We start from the raw sequence: 12,881 nt of genomic DNA on the forward strand, positions 1-12,881 counted from the left end.
ATATTTGACAACCCATTGCCTCTCAAGCATTTACCTCTTCAAAAACCACATTAGTTTAGCACAAGAGTCTTCATACTATGTTATGGATACTCCTGGGAGTTCATGAAATTGTCCAAGGAGTATGCAGGCATGGATAGTGAATCAGTTTCCATTTCTTCAATTTCCATATGTGTACTTTCCCAAAACTCCCCTGCTTGAGATGCCCCAGGGCTCCACTTGCCCTGGGTCGCCCCCCCACCTCCCCTTTCCTGGAAGGGCTCCCCCCTTGAAAAGGAAACCTACTCTAGCCACCCCTTCATCTACCCATGGTGAACAGGTCCAGGGGGAGAGACTTTTGAGCACCAACTAAAGGAATAATTCAGAATATTAGTGTCTGTGAAAGGCTTCTTATTTTTTTAACTGATTACATACATATCTATTTAAGACTTTAGGACCAGGGTATTTTTTACCTGTGTCGGAATAGTTTGAATATAGAAATACCATAGAGTGGGAGTGAAGACAAATTTCCATGAACATGCTAACACTTCCATCTCCAACTTTTTACCCCCCCAAAAATCCTCACTCTTGAAGATAATCCAAACCCATATTGGTATATTTGTAAGTATTGAAAAATGAAGTCAGATTTTTTTTTCTGACAGAAAGTCTGATTCGGCTGATTGGTGTAACAAGGGCCCCTGTTTTGTCCATTATAAAGTATGAAGAACATTTTTCATAAATTAGATGAGCTAAATCTGCAACTCCAAGGTTTTAAAAAATATATGTAAAACATGTGATAATACAAAAAGCATATTTTAAAAATAACCTAGAATATATAAAGACTCTTATAACCCAATAATAGGTAAGTCAGTCAATTTTTCAAATGACCAAAAAAATTTGAACAAATGAGCAAAGAATAGCCATAAAGCAAATAAGCATGTGGCCATGGCAAATGAATACATAAAAAGATGCTCAGCATCATTAATAGTTAGATAAATACAATACCACAATCTGGTACTACTTAAATACCCATAAAATAATTAAAATGAAAAATTACTGATGATAGCAAATATTCATGAGAATATAAACAGTAACTCCCATAGATTGCAGGTGACATGGTCACTTTCAAAACTAATTTGCAGTTTCTTATGAAGTTAAGCATCCACTAACCACATAACAGCAATCTCACTCCTAGATATTTACCCAGTTACTAGAAATAGAGCACAGTAAGAGAAAGCTCAAGGGCCAGGAATTTGCAAAGGGGCTTGACTACAAGAAGCACAAGGGAACATTTTGGGGGTGATGGAAATGTTCTACATCATGACTTTGGTGGTGGTTACACAACTTCAACCACTTGTCAAAATGCATAGAATTGTACACTTTAAATTGGTGCATTTTATTCCATGTAAATTATACCATTAATAAAGCTGGTTGAAAATATTATTGTCCAAGATGTAGCAGGGAAATTCACTACATTTTTCCTGACCCCCTGAGAATATTGAGTTAAATTTGGAGCCTCAAAGTGAAAGAGTAACAGGCTCTAAGAGCTGTCAGACAAGACTACTAAAGCCTTTTGTTCGTATACTTCCTGGAAATTAAAAGCTCAAGTTCCAGAAACATTTTGAAAAACAGTTACTTCCAATTCTTTTCTTGCAACAAAACTGAAAAAGTTTCTCAAGGAGTTGCCAACACTTGCATTTAAAAAAAAATGTTTTGAGGATAGACCACTGTGATTTTTTTTAGCGTATAACTTGGAGGAAGTTCAAATTTGAGGGGCTATAGATACCCAAAGTCCTTCCATTGTCATCTACCTCTTTATGTGAAACAAAGTTGATCAGCACTTAAACCTAGAAAAACAAAAGAGGGGAACAAAATAGACGATGAAACTTAAGCACAGAGAGTTAAAGAAATTTCTCCATATCACACAGCTGGTAAGTGCAAAACTTGGTTTGAACTTGAGAGATTTGGCTCCATATTGTACTGTTGACCACAGTGCTACGCAGATAATATTCATCCACATACATGGAATTTCAAATATTTCATAAATGTGTTACTTTAGAATAAAACTCTACAGTAGAAATGGAATTAAAATATAAATTCAAGTAGAAAGAAAAATAATGTGAAATTCCCAAATATGAAAGCAGAACTTGTCCATGTTTTTTTTTCATTGGACAATGGGTATCATACCCATGAGGTATGCAACTTCCATTAGATACATTTAAAAGTGATGTAACAATTTAATTTAAAATTTTCAGTATTTTTCAGGGGCACCTGGGTGGCTCAGTCGTTAAGTGTCTGCCTTCGGCTCAGGTCATGATCCCAGGGTCCTGGGATCGAGCCCTGTGTCAGGCTCCCTGCTCCGCGGAAAACCTGCTTCTCCCTCTCCCACTCCCTCTGCTTGTGTTCCCTCTCTCACTGTGTCTCTCTCTGTCAAATATATAAATAAAATCTTTAAAAAAATAAAATTTTCAGTATTTTCAAAATTGTATTTGTAACTATTATCAGAGATTGAATTTGCATCTATTTAATCTTATTATGAGAAATGCCAAATGTCACCTAAAAATGTACAAGGTATACATAGGTTTTTTTAAGTTATTTGGAGTGTATGCAATCTAGTTTCCTTTTTTCTTTTTTTTTTTTTAATTCCAGTGTTCTAGCCTTCTCTTAACTTCCTAAGGATTGCTTTTAAAAAGTCTGGTCAGTGTTATAAAGATGGTAGGGGAAGCTAAGGAATGATTGTCATTTCTGGAGATAAAATATACAGACATGCAAACACAACGATATATCTCAACTATAAGCATTCCTAACTTATAGACCTGGTGATTACTATAACTGGAGATGCCTTGGGTAAAAAGTCCCCCACACAAACATCTGAGGAAGTAGTGATGGTGGGCAAGAAGAGGCTAATAGTTGTAGGGAACGTCAAGACAGTTTCTTCATCTAAGTTTTGCTCAGGGCACAAGGTGGCAAGTTCCATAAAAGCAATGACTATAACATTCAATTTGCCATATCTCTTACCACAAAAGCAGCTCAATACATACTTGTGAAATTGGAAACATTGGTCCTGAGTCAGATTATGAAAAATATTGTTCATTTTCAAGCCAAAAGAATCTTCCCCATAAACTTAAATCTGAAAGTAATAAATAGAAGTTGTTGATATAGGGAAAAGGGAATTTTTAAAAATTATTTCCAAATAGTTATTCCTACATTATGCATTATAAAATATTTCACTTTGTACCTGACAGGATCATGATTTTTATCAATTCTCCCTAGATTATTAAAAAATTTTCTTATCTTTTTTGTATCTTTTTTTTAAAATTTTTTTATTAACATATAGTATTATTTGTTCCAGGGATACAGGTCTGTGATTCATCAGTCTTACACAATTCACAGCACTCACTATAGTACCTACCCTCCCCAATGTCCATCACCCAGCCACCCCATCCATCCCACACCCCTCCACTCTAACAACCCTCAGTTTGTTTCCTGAGATTAAGAGTCTCTTATGGTTTGTTTCCTTCTCTGGTTTCATCTTGTTTCATCTTTCCCTCTCTTCCCCTTTGATCCTCTGTCTTGTTTCTCAAATTCCTCATATCAGTGAGATCATATGATACTTGTCTTTCTCTGATGGACTTATTTTGCTTAGCATAATACCCTCTAGTTCCATCCATGTCATTGCAAATGGCAAGATTTCATTTTTTGATGACTGCATAATATTTCATTGTATATACACACCACATCTTCTTTACTCATTCATCTTTTAGATTATTAAAATTTTTAATGGATAATTACACTGTTCACTATTTGCTGTAACAAAAATGAAATCCTGCCATCTAGCAATCAGGTGGAATTGGAAGGATAGAAAACAAAAATTAAAATTACATAATTCTAGCATGGAGTAGTCATTTTTAAAGCTTTTGGATACATATTTATTACATTGGGTTTCCAAATGCACATGGAGTCATCATTCAGACTACTCTTTGACTATTGAGAAAATATGTATTAGGTGTGATTTTTAGCACTCATTATTATTCAGCCAACCAGAACAAACCCATTAAGAGTAAGTCTATCTCAAAATGAAATCTTGCCATTTGCAACGACATGGATGGAACTAGAGGGTATTATGCTAAGCAAAATAAGTCAATCAGAGAAAGACAAGTATCATATGATCTCACTGATATGAGGAATTCTTAATCTCAGGAAACAAACTGAGGATTGCTGGAGTAGTGGGGGGTGGGAGGGATGGGGTGGCTGGGTGATAGACATTGGGGAGGGTATGCGCTATGGTGAGTGCTGTGAATTATGTAAGACTGTTGAATCACAGATCTGTACCTCTGAAACAAATAATACATTATATGTTTAAAAAAAAAAAGAAGAAGATAATAGGAAGGGAAAAATGAAGGGGGGGAAATCAGAGGGGGAGGCGAACCATGAGAGACTATGGACTCTGAGGAACAAACTGAGGGTTTTAGAGGGGAGGGGGGTGGGGGGATGGGTTAGCCCCGTGATGGGTATTAAGGAGGGCATGTATTGAATGGAGCACTGGGTGTTATTCACAAACAATGAATCATGAAACACTACATCAAAAACTAATGATGTAATATATGTTGACTAATATAACATAATAAAATAAAATTTAAAAAAAGAGTAAGTCTATCTGGTTTATCAAGTAGATTCTTAGGAATGTGCTTAAATATTATATTTATTCATCAGACCTCGCTAGAATCCCAAAGTCATGTATTCATTATGTCATAGACTTTAATGTTCTGTGTCAAATGATGTTCTCCAAAATGCTGAAGTGATAAAATAGGATTAACTTTATAACCCAGGTGTTAATTCTCATGACATAAAAGGGCCATGAATGACTCACCAACATTATAAAGAGCTTTGCTATTTTTGGTCTCTAAATGCCCCATACATTGTCTTCCCAAATTTCCAGCTCCCGCCTCTCCATTCACACTAGAAACAGTCCCTTCTTCACGTGGAAATTCTCCTGTTAACCTGAGAAAGTTTCCTCAAACCAAACAGTCATACCTCCTGCAGGCCACTGGACAAAGTCCACTGCTTGAAGCTGCTCTTAAATCCAGCTTCCCTTTGGGAGAATTCTCCATCTACTTAGAGCCTGAGGAGGTGAGAATAAAAGCACTTGTCCACCATGAATTGGCATCTCTAAGGGAATCATTTCATCTTACATAATACTCATCACCTCAACTAAGATGGTGAAAATCATTTAATTTCCAGACTTGGTTATCTCCTTATTCCACTATACTCTCACAGTTCTTATGATCTGCACTATCATTTGGCACTTCCCAAAGACTTGTTTGGTTAGTTTTCTTTCTCCTTCTCCAAGCCACATGAAGAGTTAGGGCTTGATGAATATTCATTGAATAATGGATATTTTAAAGTATTATAGATCTTTAAAAAGATTCAAAGTGACTTCCTTCTCTTTCCATACCACCTGGTCAAAGATTTATTTCGGTTCAAAAACCATTAGTCTTACAACATATTATTTCATGACTCACAAAATATACCCTGGCTCCACACATAGGTATCAGCAGCCCACCTACAGTTATACCTTCTTGCTCAGTGTTTCCTGGCTAAACAAACAAGCATTTATCTACAGCTGATACCTCACACTTAACTGAATTACAAAATCCTTGGAAAGACCTACAAGAAATGACAGTAGCTACCAAAGGGCAAGCTGTGTGACTATGCATTTCATGTGTCTAATTAGTACAAACAGGATCCTGATATTTTTTGGGGAAGATGTCTTCCATGAGAAACAATACTACCTTTGCAAAGGCAAGATACATATTTGCAAAGGAAAGACTTTTTGATTATAACTTTAGTATGTGTTGTTGTCTTCTGAAGCTTGCCTCCCTTTGTTTATTACATTCTGCTCTGACAATTCAGAAAAGGCCATGTCTTGTAGTTAATATCTAGTCAGCAGCTTCCTTCCCAAGGTAATATGCCTTAAGTACCTATTCCCTGCCCCACCTCTTCTACAACTCCCTTTTTCAAGGACTTGAGCATTTTATAGACTTGTAAAGAAATTGTATTATATCTAATGATGATGATGTATATCAGTCATAATCCTAAAGTTCTGCTCATTCCACACTCCATCTTATCTCTTTTTTATGACTCTATTTTATTGTCATTGGGATTACTGAATCATAAACCTAAGGGGGAAAAATGTTCTGTTTAAAAATATCTTTTATACTATTTGGGGGTTGTACCCATATTTTGAATCTTCATAACATACTGCATATCAGTTCTTTAAAATGTCTATGATTGTATCACATGGCATTAGAATATTCAACCTCCCTTTCACTCCTCCCATCAATACGTACCCTCCATGAGGTCAGGGATGTTAATACTCAATACTATGTAGCCTTAGTACCTAAAATAGTGCCTAGCTCATAATAGGTACTCAATGATGTTTGTTAAATAAAAGTTTATGAAAATCTGTTGTTGAAAATATTGACATGTGAAACTTTTTGCTTTTCCCATTTCCTCCAATTACTCTGCTCCTTGTGAGTCTTCTTTTCATCTTTCCATGGTCCCCTATACCAGCTGTGGCCATCTCCAATATGTATTTCTTGACTCTATGATCTTCAACTACAGTAAATAAGTAATATGTCTCATTAAGTTAAATGTAATGGCTTTAACTTTACAGTGTTGACAATTCTAATGCCAGTATTTCCAACCCCTAGCTCTAATTTGAGCTCCAGTCCTATATCTCTAATAGCATGAAGGGCATGACCACTTTATCTATTTTAAAAATTAATTAATTAATTAATTAATTAATTAATTAAAGTGATGTCTGTGCTCTTCCTACTAAAGTTGATCCACTTCCCTAACACCATTCTTTCTGTCAGTGGCATTCTCCAAGTCAGCCCCACTTGAAAATTTACTCTTCCCTTTCCTTTTTCCCCTATAGCCAACTAGTTACAATGACCAGTTCAGTATTAATGCAAAAAGCCTCCTAAATCCAGTCCCTCCTCTTCGGTTCTACCACCATACTTGAACACTGGCCTTTATTTTCTCATATCTGGACAACTACCTTAGCTTCTTGGTTTCCCTTCCTCCAGCTTCTTTTCCCTCCATAATTCTGTACACCCAACACTTGACAGCATGTCCAACAAATATTAAATGGAGTCAAGCACTATTTTTTCAATGAATGGATGAATAGATGGATAATGGATACATTCTCTATCATAAAATTGCCTTAGATATTTAGTTCATTACAGTCACCCCTGTCCTAATATGTCCCAACTCAGACTTCAAATCTATCTACAATCTGACTCCAACCTCTGTCTACTATGTCCAAACTACCGCACTGTCTCCAGTAGCTTTCCAGGGCCAAGTTTCTCTAGCTCTGAAAGCACCCCTCCCTTTTTTCATACATGCAAAGTTTGCCCTATTACCTCCTGAATAGATGTCTAGAATGACTTGTGTCCCCCATTAGCCATCCATCTTCTCTGAATTCCTATAACATTCCCTATACAATAGTAATAAATTTCAGCATTCTAATCTGCATTGACACTTCACTATTTCTTGCACATTTGTCTTTTTCCCTCAGCTAGATTTACATAATCCTGGAAGATGGACACTATGTCTTAAGGTCTTTACTTGACTGACTACAATGATTTAAAGGACAAGGCATTTCTTTAACTCTCTACACATTTCATTTTACCTTTGTATAGTTCCTGTGAAGAATAAAAAGGAAACAAATTTTAAAGCAGAACAAAATCTACACATAACAGGCTCCTGAAAGGAGAGAAAACCACACGTTCTACACCAATTGATTAACATGCACATAACCCAAGAGGACCTTTATAAGTAGAGTTTCCTAAATGCTTACATTTATAGCCAGGAAATAGAGTGGAAAAGCAAAAAAATCAAAATTAGAAGCAGAATATTTTACTTTTTCATTATTACTTCCTGAAAAGCCAAAATTGACTTACTATTTATTAGCAGTCGGGTTGAAATGGGGAAAAATATATGTAAACTTATTCCTGTTCTTGTGTAATACATATGTAGAGAAGTTTATTTAATTTGATGGCTTTCTATGTACTTAAGAACAACAAATCTGTGCAACCTGTTTTTTAAAAGGATTCAGTAATAGTAATGTCAAAAGAAAGACAATAAACAGAGATAGAAATCAGATATCAAAGAAAGCACCATATAATTTTATTAAGGATGCTTGTTCCTGCAACTCAAAAGCTGAAAATGCTCTTATCAGATAAGTTTCAAAGATAAGAAGAATGACTGAAGAATCAAGTTTATTTTTTGACCCTCCAAAGTCTAGTGGGTATTTAGTAAAGTATTAAAAATAATAAAGGAAATAACTCACATTTTTTGGCCTCAGGAAATACCCTGTTGTTTATGGAACTAATTCCCCAATCTTTATCCCCTGTTTTTTCAGATAATTATTTCAGCATTCATTCAGCTTTGTTGCTTAACAATAAAATAAGAGTTTTTGAGAAGGATCCCAACAAAAACATTAATATGTGAACAGAGCCACCCCCAGGCCATCCTGAGAGGTGAACTGTGTATAGCTTCTCCTGCCTCTGCATTCTGCTGCCCTCCTCCTGCCAGGTGCTCCCTGTGGCCATTACAAATTTCTAGTCTTATCTTCCATCACTTTCCCAGCAGAAAACTTATTCTCCAGAAAGGTCAATCCACTCAACATTTCACAATCCCTCCTCATAGCTACGTGACTCCACACCTCCATGTGAACCATTTCTGTCACCTCCAATGTGTTCCTTTGCCTCACTACCTATGCAGATTTCACCCATCCTTCGAGCCCCATTTCTTCTGGGGAGTCTCCACTCCCATCATATTAGAGTCCTTGGTAATGCTGCAGAGCTGTAGCATTCATGCAAATGCTACGTCTTCTCTCAAACAGGTGTGTTTGTCCTGGTGGAACGATACCATGTTTTGTATTTCCGAGGACAAGTGATTTGGGCCAAAAACATGGGCCCACCCTGTTCAAATGCTTACCTATCCCTTTACGTCTCTCCTCCATTTTCCTGTAAGGGGTCCTCCTGTTAAGTCTTCACAGCTTGCTTACAGCCTTTCATTTTGGTTAGTTTGTGTACAGACATTTCTTATGTCCTTGACAATAGAACCAGCTTCTTAAGAACAGGGCTATGTCCTATATTGTGTGACTCAACCACAAAGACGAGCAATATTATACATATGCCGAGAAATAGGAGGGCACTCAGAGATCTGTTTCATAAAGGGAACAGAGGGGTCTAGAGTTCAAAGACCTGGAATCAAATTACCATTGTGTTACTGACTGGCAGCAGCAGTGGGACACTGACTTTGTTGTTTGCTCTCCCCCAACCTTAGTTGGTGCTGTGTTACATGTAGTATCATCAGCTGTTTTCGGTATTGTTTTTGGTATTGTCGGGGTTGTGATGTTGCCAGCAGTCTCCTTTAATCCATAACCCGAAGAATGGCCATGTCTGTGATGAGAGACAACTCTTTATTTAAGAAATCTTGACTGTCCCATTAACCTCTTGGCAGAAATTCACTGACTCTTATCACTGTATTTTTATGAAGTTTTTCTTCCAAAGTCATAAAAGGAAAGTACGGGAAGGCAATAAAAATAAAAGGAAGGAAACATTTATAATATATATGTTCACTCCTAAAAACCCAAACAAATGATACTGCAAAAGTCTTTACTGTCAAATATCACTTTGTGATCGTTGATGGGCATCCGACCTCAGTTATGAAAAATATGCTGGGTTCTGGAGACGATTTTATGGTTTGTTGCAGTCTTGGTCAAAATCTTTAACCTATGACACTTGCTTCAGTGAGGAGGTTCAAAAGCACATTCCATCATTTCAAACCCAACAACATTTGCTTGCTGTTGGAAGGTTTCTGCAGCATAAAGGTATACCCAAAAGGGATGTGGGCAGCCAAGTGGCAGTCCTCTGGGATACTAATATTTGCGTGCCTGAGTGACTCTCTGATTCTCACATGCCAAAACATTTAAAGAAGCAGGAGTGGGCTAAAAATTGTGAGAAATTTTTTTCTTTCTAAGTCATCGCCCACAGTTCCTATGCATAATTTGTTTTCCATTACACAGACTTTAACATCTTGATTACTACCACTCAGATGGAGTGTTTCTATTTGGAAAAGTTTCTGAGTTTCTATGAATTGATTAAGAGTAGGATTACAAAATATAAAGAGTAGTAATTATTCAGTGTGTGTGACAAACGCTCATGCCCAGGAGGTGAACTTACTCCGGAGCTCTCGTTCATCTAAACATTACTTAGGGTTATTGAGTAAATGTGATATCCCAGGCAGTGTGCTAGGCATTGGGAGTAGCTCAGTTTCTCTGCTTCAGGATCCTCCATATTGTCTTTTACATTTGCAGTTCTTAATTAAGATGATCTGATTAACAAATCAAAGAGGAACAAATTGCCACTCATGAAAATCAATCTGAACTGAAGGAAAAGAGTTTAAAATCAACCTTGCAGCAATGCAATATGGTCAAATGAACTTCCTGCCCATGGTCATCGAAGGTGTTCCATAAGCGCGCCTCTCCATCATTCTCTAACCCTCCCCAACTTCCAAGACACCAAGTATATTATCCTCACTAAAGTCAGTCAATTCATAGCCTCTATACCATAAAGGCATACTTGATTTAGCCCTTTAAAACTTTTATTTCACTATTTTTTGCCATCCTCCCCCTCCTTGGAAAACGTTCTTTCTACTCTGTCTCTGCCAAATTGGGACTGCTTTTCTCAAATTCAAGCAACAGATTCCTTTCTCCTATGAAATCCTTTATACGTAGTTTCAGTCACAATGTTCACTTGAATAAAGGACATTCCAATCAATCTCATGCAATAGCTAGATTATTCTAAAATATAAATGTAAATATGCATTTACGATGCACCTTACACAGAGCAGCTATATAATTAATATCTGAAGAATGCATAAAGTTTCCTTGAAATTTTCATCTCTCTACATGAAGATCTTTCCAGTACACTATCATTCTCTATTAGTGTACATTTTGGCACACCAACAGTTTTGCTATGAAGAGAAACCAATTATACAAAGTTATAAGACTTTCAGCAGTACTAGGGGTGCCTGGGTGGCTCAGTCGTTAAGCATCTGCCTTCGGCTCCGGTCATACCCTGGGGTCCTGGGATCGAGCCCCGCATCAGGCTCCTTGCTCAGCAGGAGGCCTGCTTCTCCCTCTCCCACTCCCCTGCTTGTGTTCCCTCTCTCACTATGTCACTCTCTGTCAAATAAATAAATAAAATCTTAAAAAAAAAAAAGACTTTTAGCAGTACTAGAAAAATTGTGTGGGCTATGTGGAAAGAGAAAATAAAAGTTTAGTCATTTAGCAGTGTGAGCCACTTCAAAGGGGTCTTTGATTTTTAGAAGTTAGTCCTGAATAATACAGACTAAGACTAATATAACAGATGCTTAACAAAACTAGCCGCAGCTTCCTAAGGAAAACACACACACACACCACACACACACACACACACAAAACAATGACTGGTCAAGTCATAAATTGGTGTCGTCTAGGAATTTCAGTAGTAGACAGATAGATCCAGGAAAGTCACACAGAGAAAAATAGCTTTCCAAGTTAGTCATCCAACAGACATGGATCAGCAGAGCAGTTACCGTTCTAAACTGGCCTCCCAGAGGTCTCCTTGGCCAGAAATGGTGGAGACTAACAGAAACTTCTCAAATTATGTCAGAATCCTGGGAATGACCTGGAACAGAACCATAGGGAAGCTGGAACAGAAGCTGTTTGTTCATTTGCCAACATTTTCCTCAGCATGAAACTGCCAAATAAAAAGTGCCAACAAATTTTTAAGAGAATTACCCTTAGCTACACAACGTTAAGAAGGCTGAGCAAAGAGTCAAATGCACATATTTATAGCGCCCTCTCCTAAGCATTGAATCTTGCCTAATGTCTGACAGTAAAAATATCATTTCACCAGTTTTGTGTCATAATTCACCCCAGGGTAAGATCTTAAATCAGACCAAGAAAAGCAGCTTGGACTTTTTCTCACATAGGCCCAGCAATGGTGAGAAACATAAATGTTAAAAGGGAAAAGAGCAATTTGCAGGACCTAACCCCAGAAAACAAAAGGGTAAATATATAACTTAACTTAGTAAGCTTTATGTTCCTTTCAACTGAATGTCTTGTTAAAATAATGGTAAAGTATAATGACTTGGTTATTGGCCCAAAAATACCACTTTCTATAAAAATGTATCTCAGTATGAGGTCACTTGGGATAGCAGCTCACAACTGGGTGCTTAAGGGATTTCAGTAAAGATGCCTTCTTTATTGCATTCCAATAAAAATTTACAAGTTAATCAAATGCCATGAAATTTTTCCTTGATAATCTATGCAGCTAACAGCACATTGTCGAGTAGCTATTTAAATTTACAACTTCAAAGCAGAGGAAGTTTGCTGACAGGTATGACACAGAACATCTTGGTCGGAAAACACCCTTGAAAGCATTTTTTTCATCATGTTCTCAACATCCTCATTCCCACCTATGTGTGCAGCCCCAGGAACTGCCAGCTCTTCAGCAATGACATACAATCTGTTAGCTTAGAGCACTGAGGAAGCTGAACAGGAGCCATCTTTGGACTCCACTGCATTATCTGTCTACGGCAGGACTCTTAACATGTGCCTCCTTTTTTTTTTTAATTTTTTATTGTTATGTTAATCACCATACATCATTAGTTTTGGATGTAGTGTTCCATGATTCATTGTTTGCACATAACACCCAGTGCTCCACGCAGAACGTGCCCTCTTTAATACCCATCACCAGGCTAACCCATCCCCCCCACCCCCTCCCCTCTAGAACCCTCAGTTTGTTTTTCAGAGTCCATCGTCTCTCATGGTTCGTCTCCCCCTC

At 37.3% G+C, this 12,881-nt stretch overlaps 1 long non-coding RNA gene across 4 annotated transcripts in view; it reads right to left on the minus strand.

The window, feature by feature from the left end:
* The window catches only part of LOC141373092 (uncharacterized), a 121,254-nt gene that overhangs the window by 78,331 nt on the left and 30,042 nt on the right, over window positions 1–12,881 (minus strand). The window lies entirely within an intron of this gene.

This window comes from Callorhinus ursinus, unplaced genomic scaffold (assembly GCF_003265705.2).
Source record: "Callorhinus ursinus isolate GAN/ISIS: 27379988/994484 unplaced genomic scaffold, GSC_fseal_2.0 scaffold7, whole genome shotgun sequence".
NCBI lineage: Eukaryota > Metazoa > Chordata > Mammalia > Carnivora > Otariidae > Callorhinus > Callorhinus ursinus.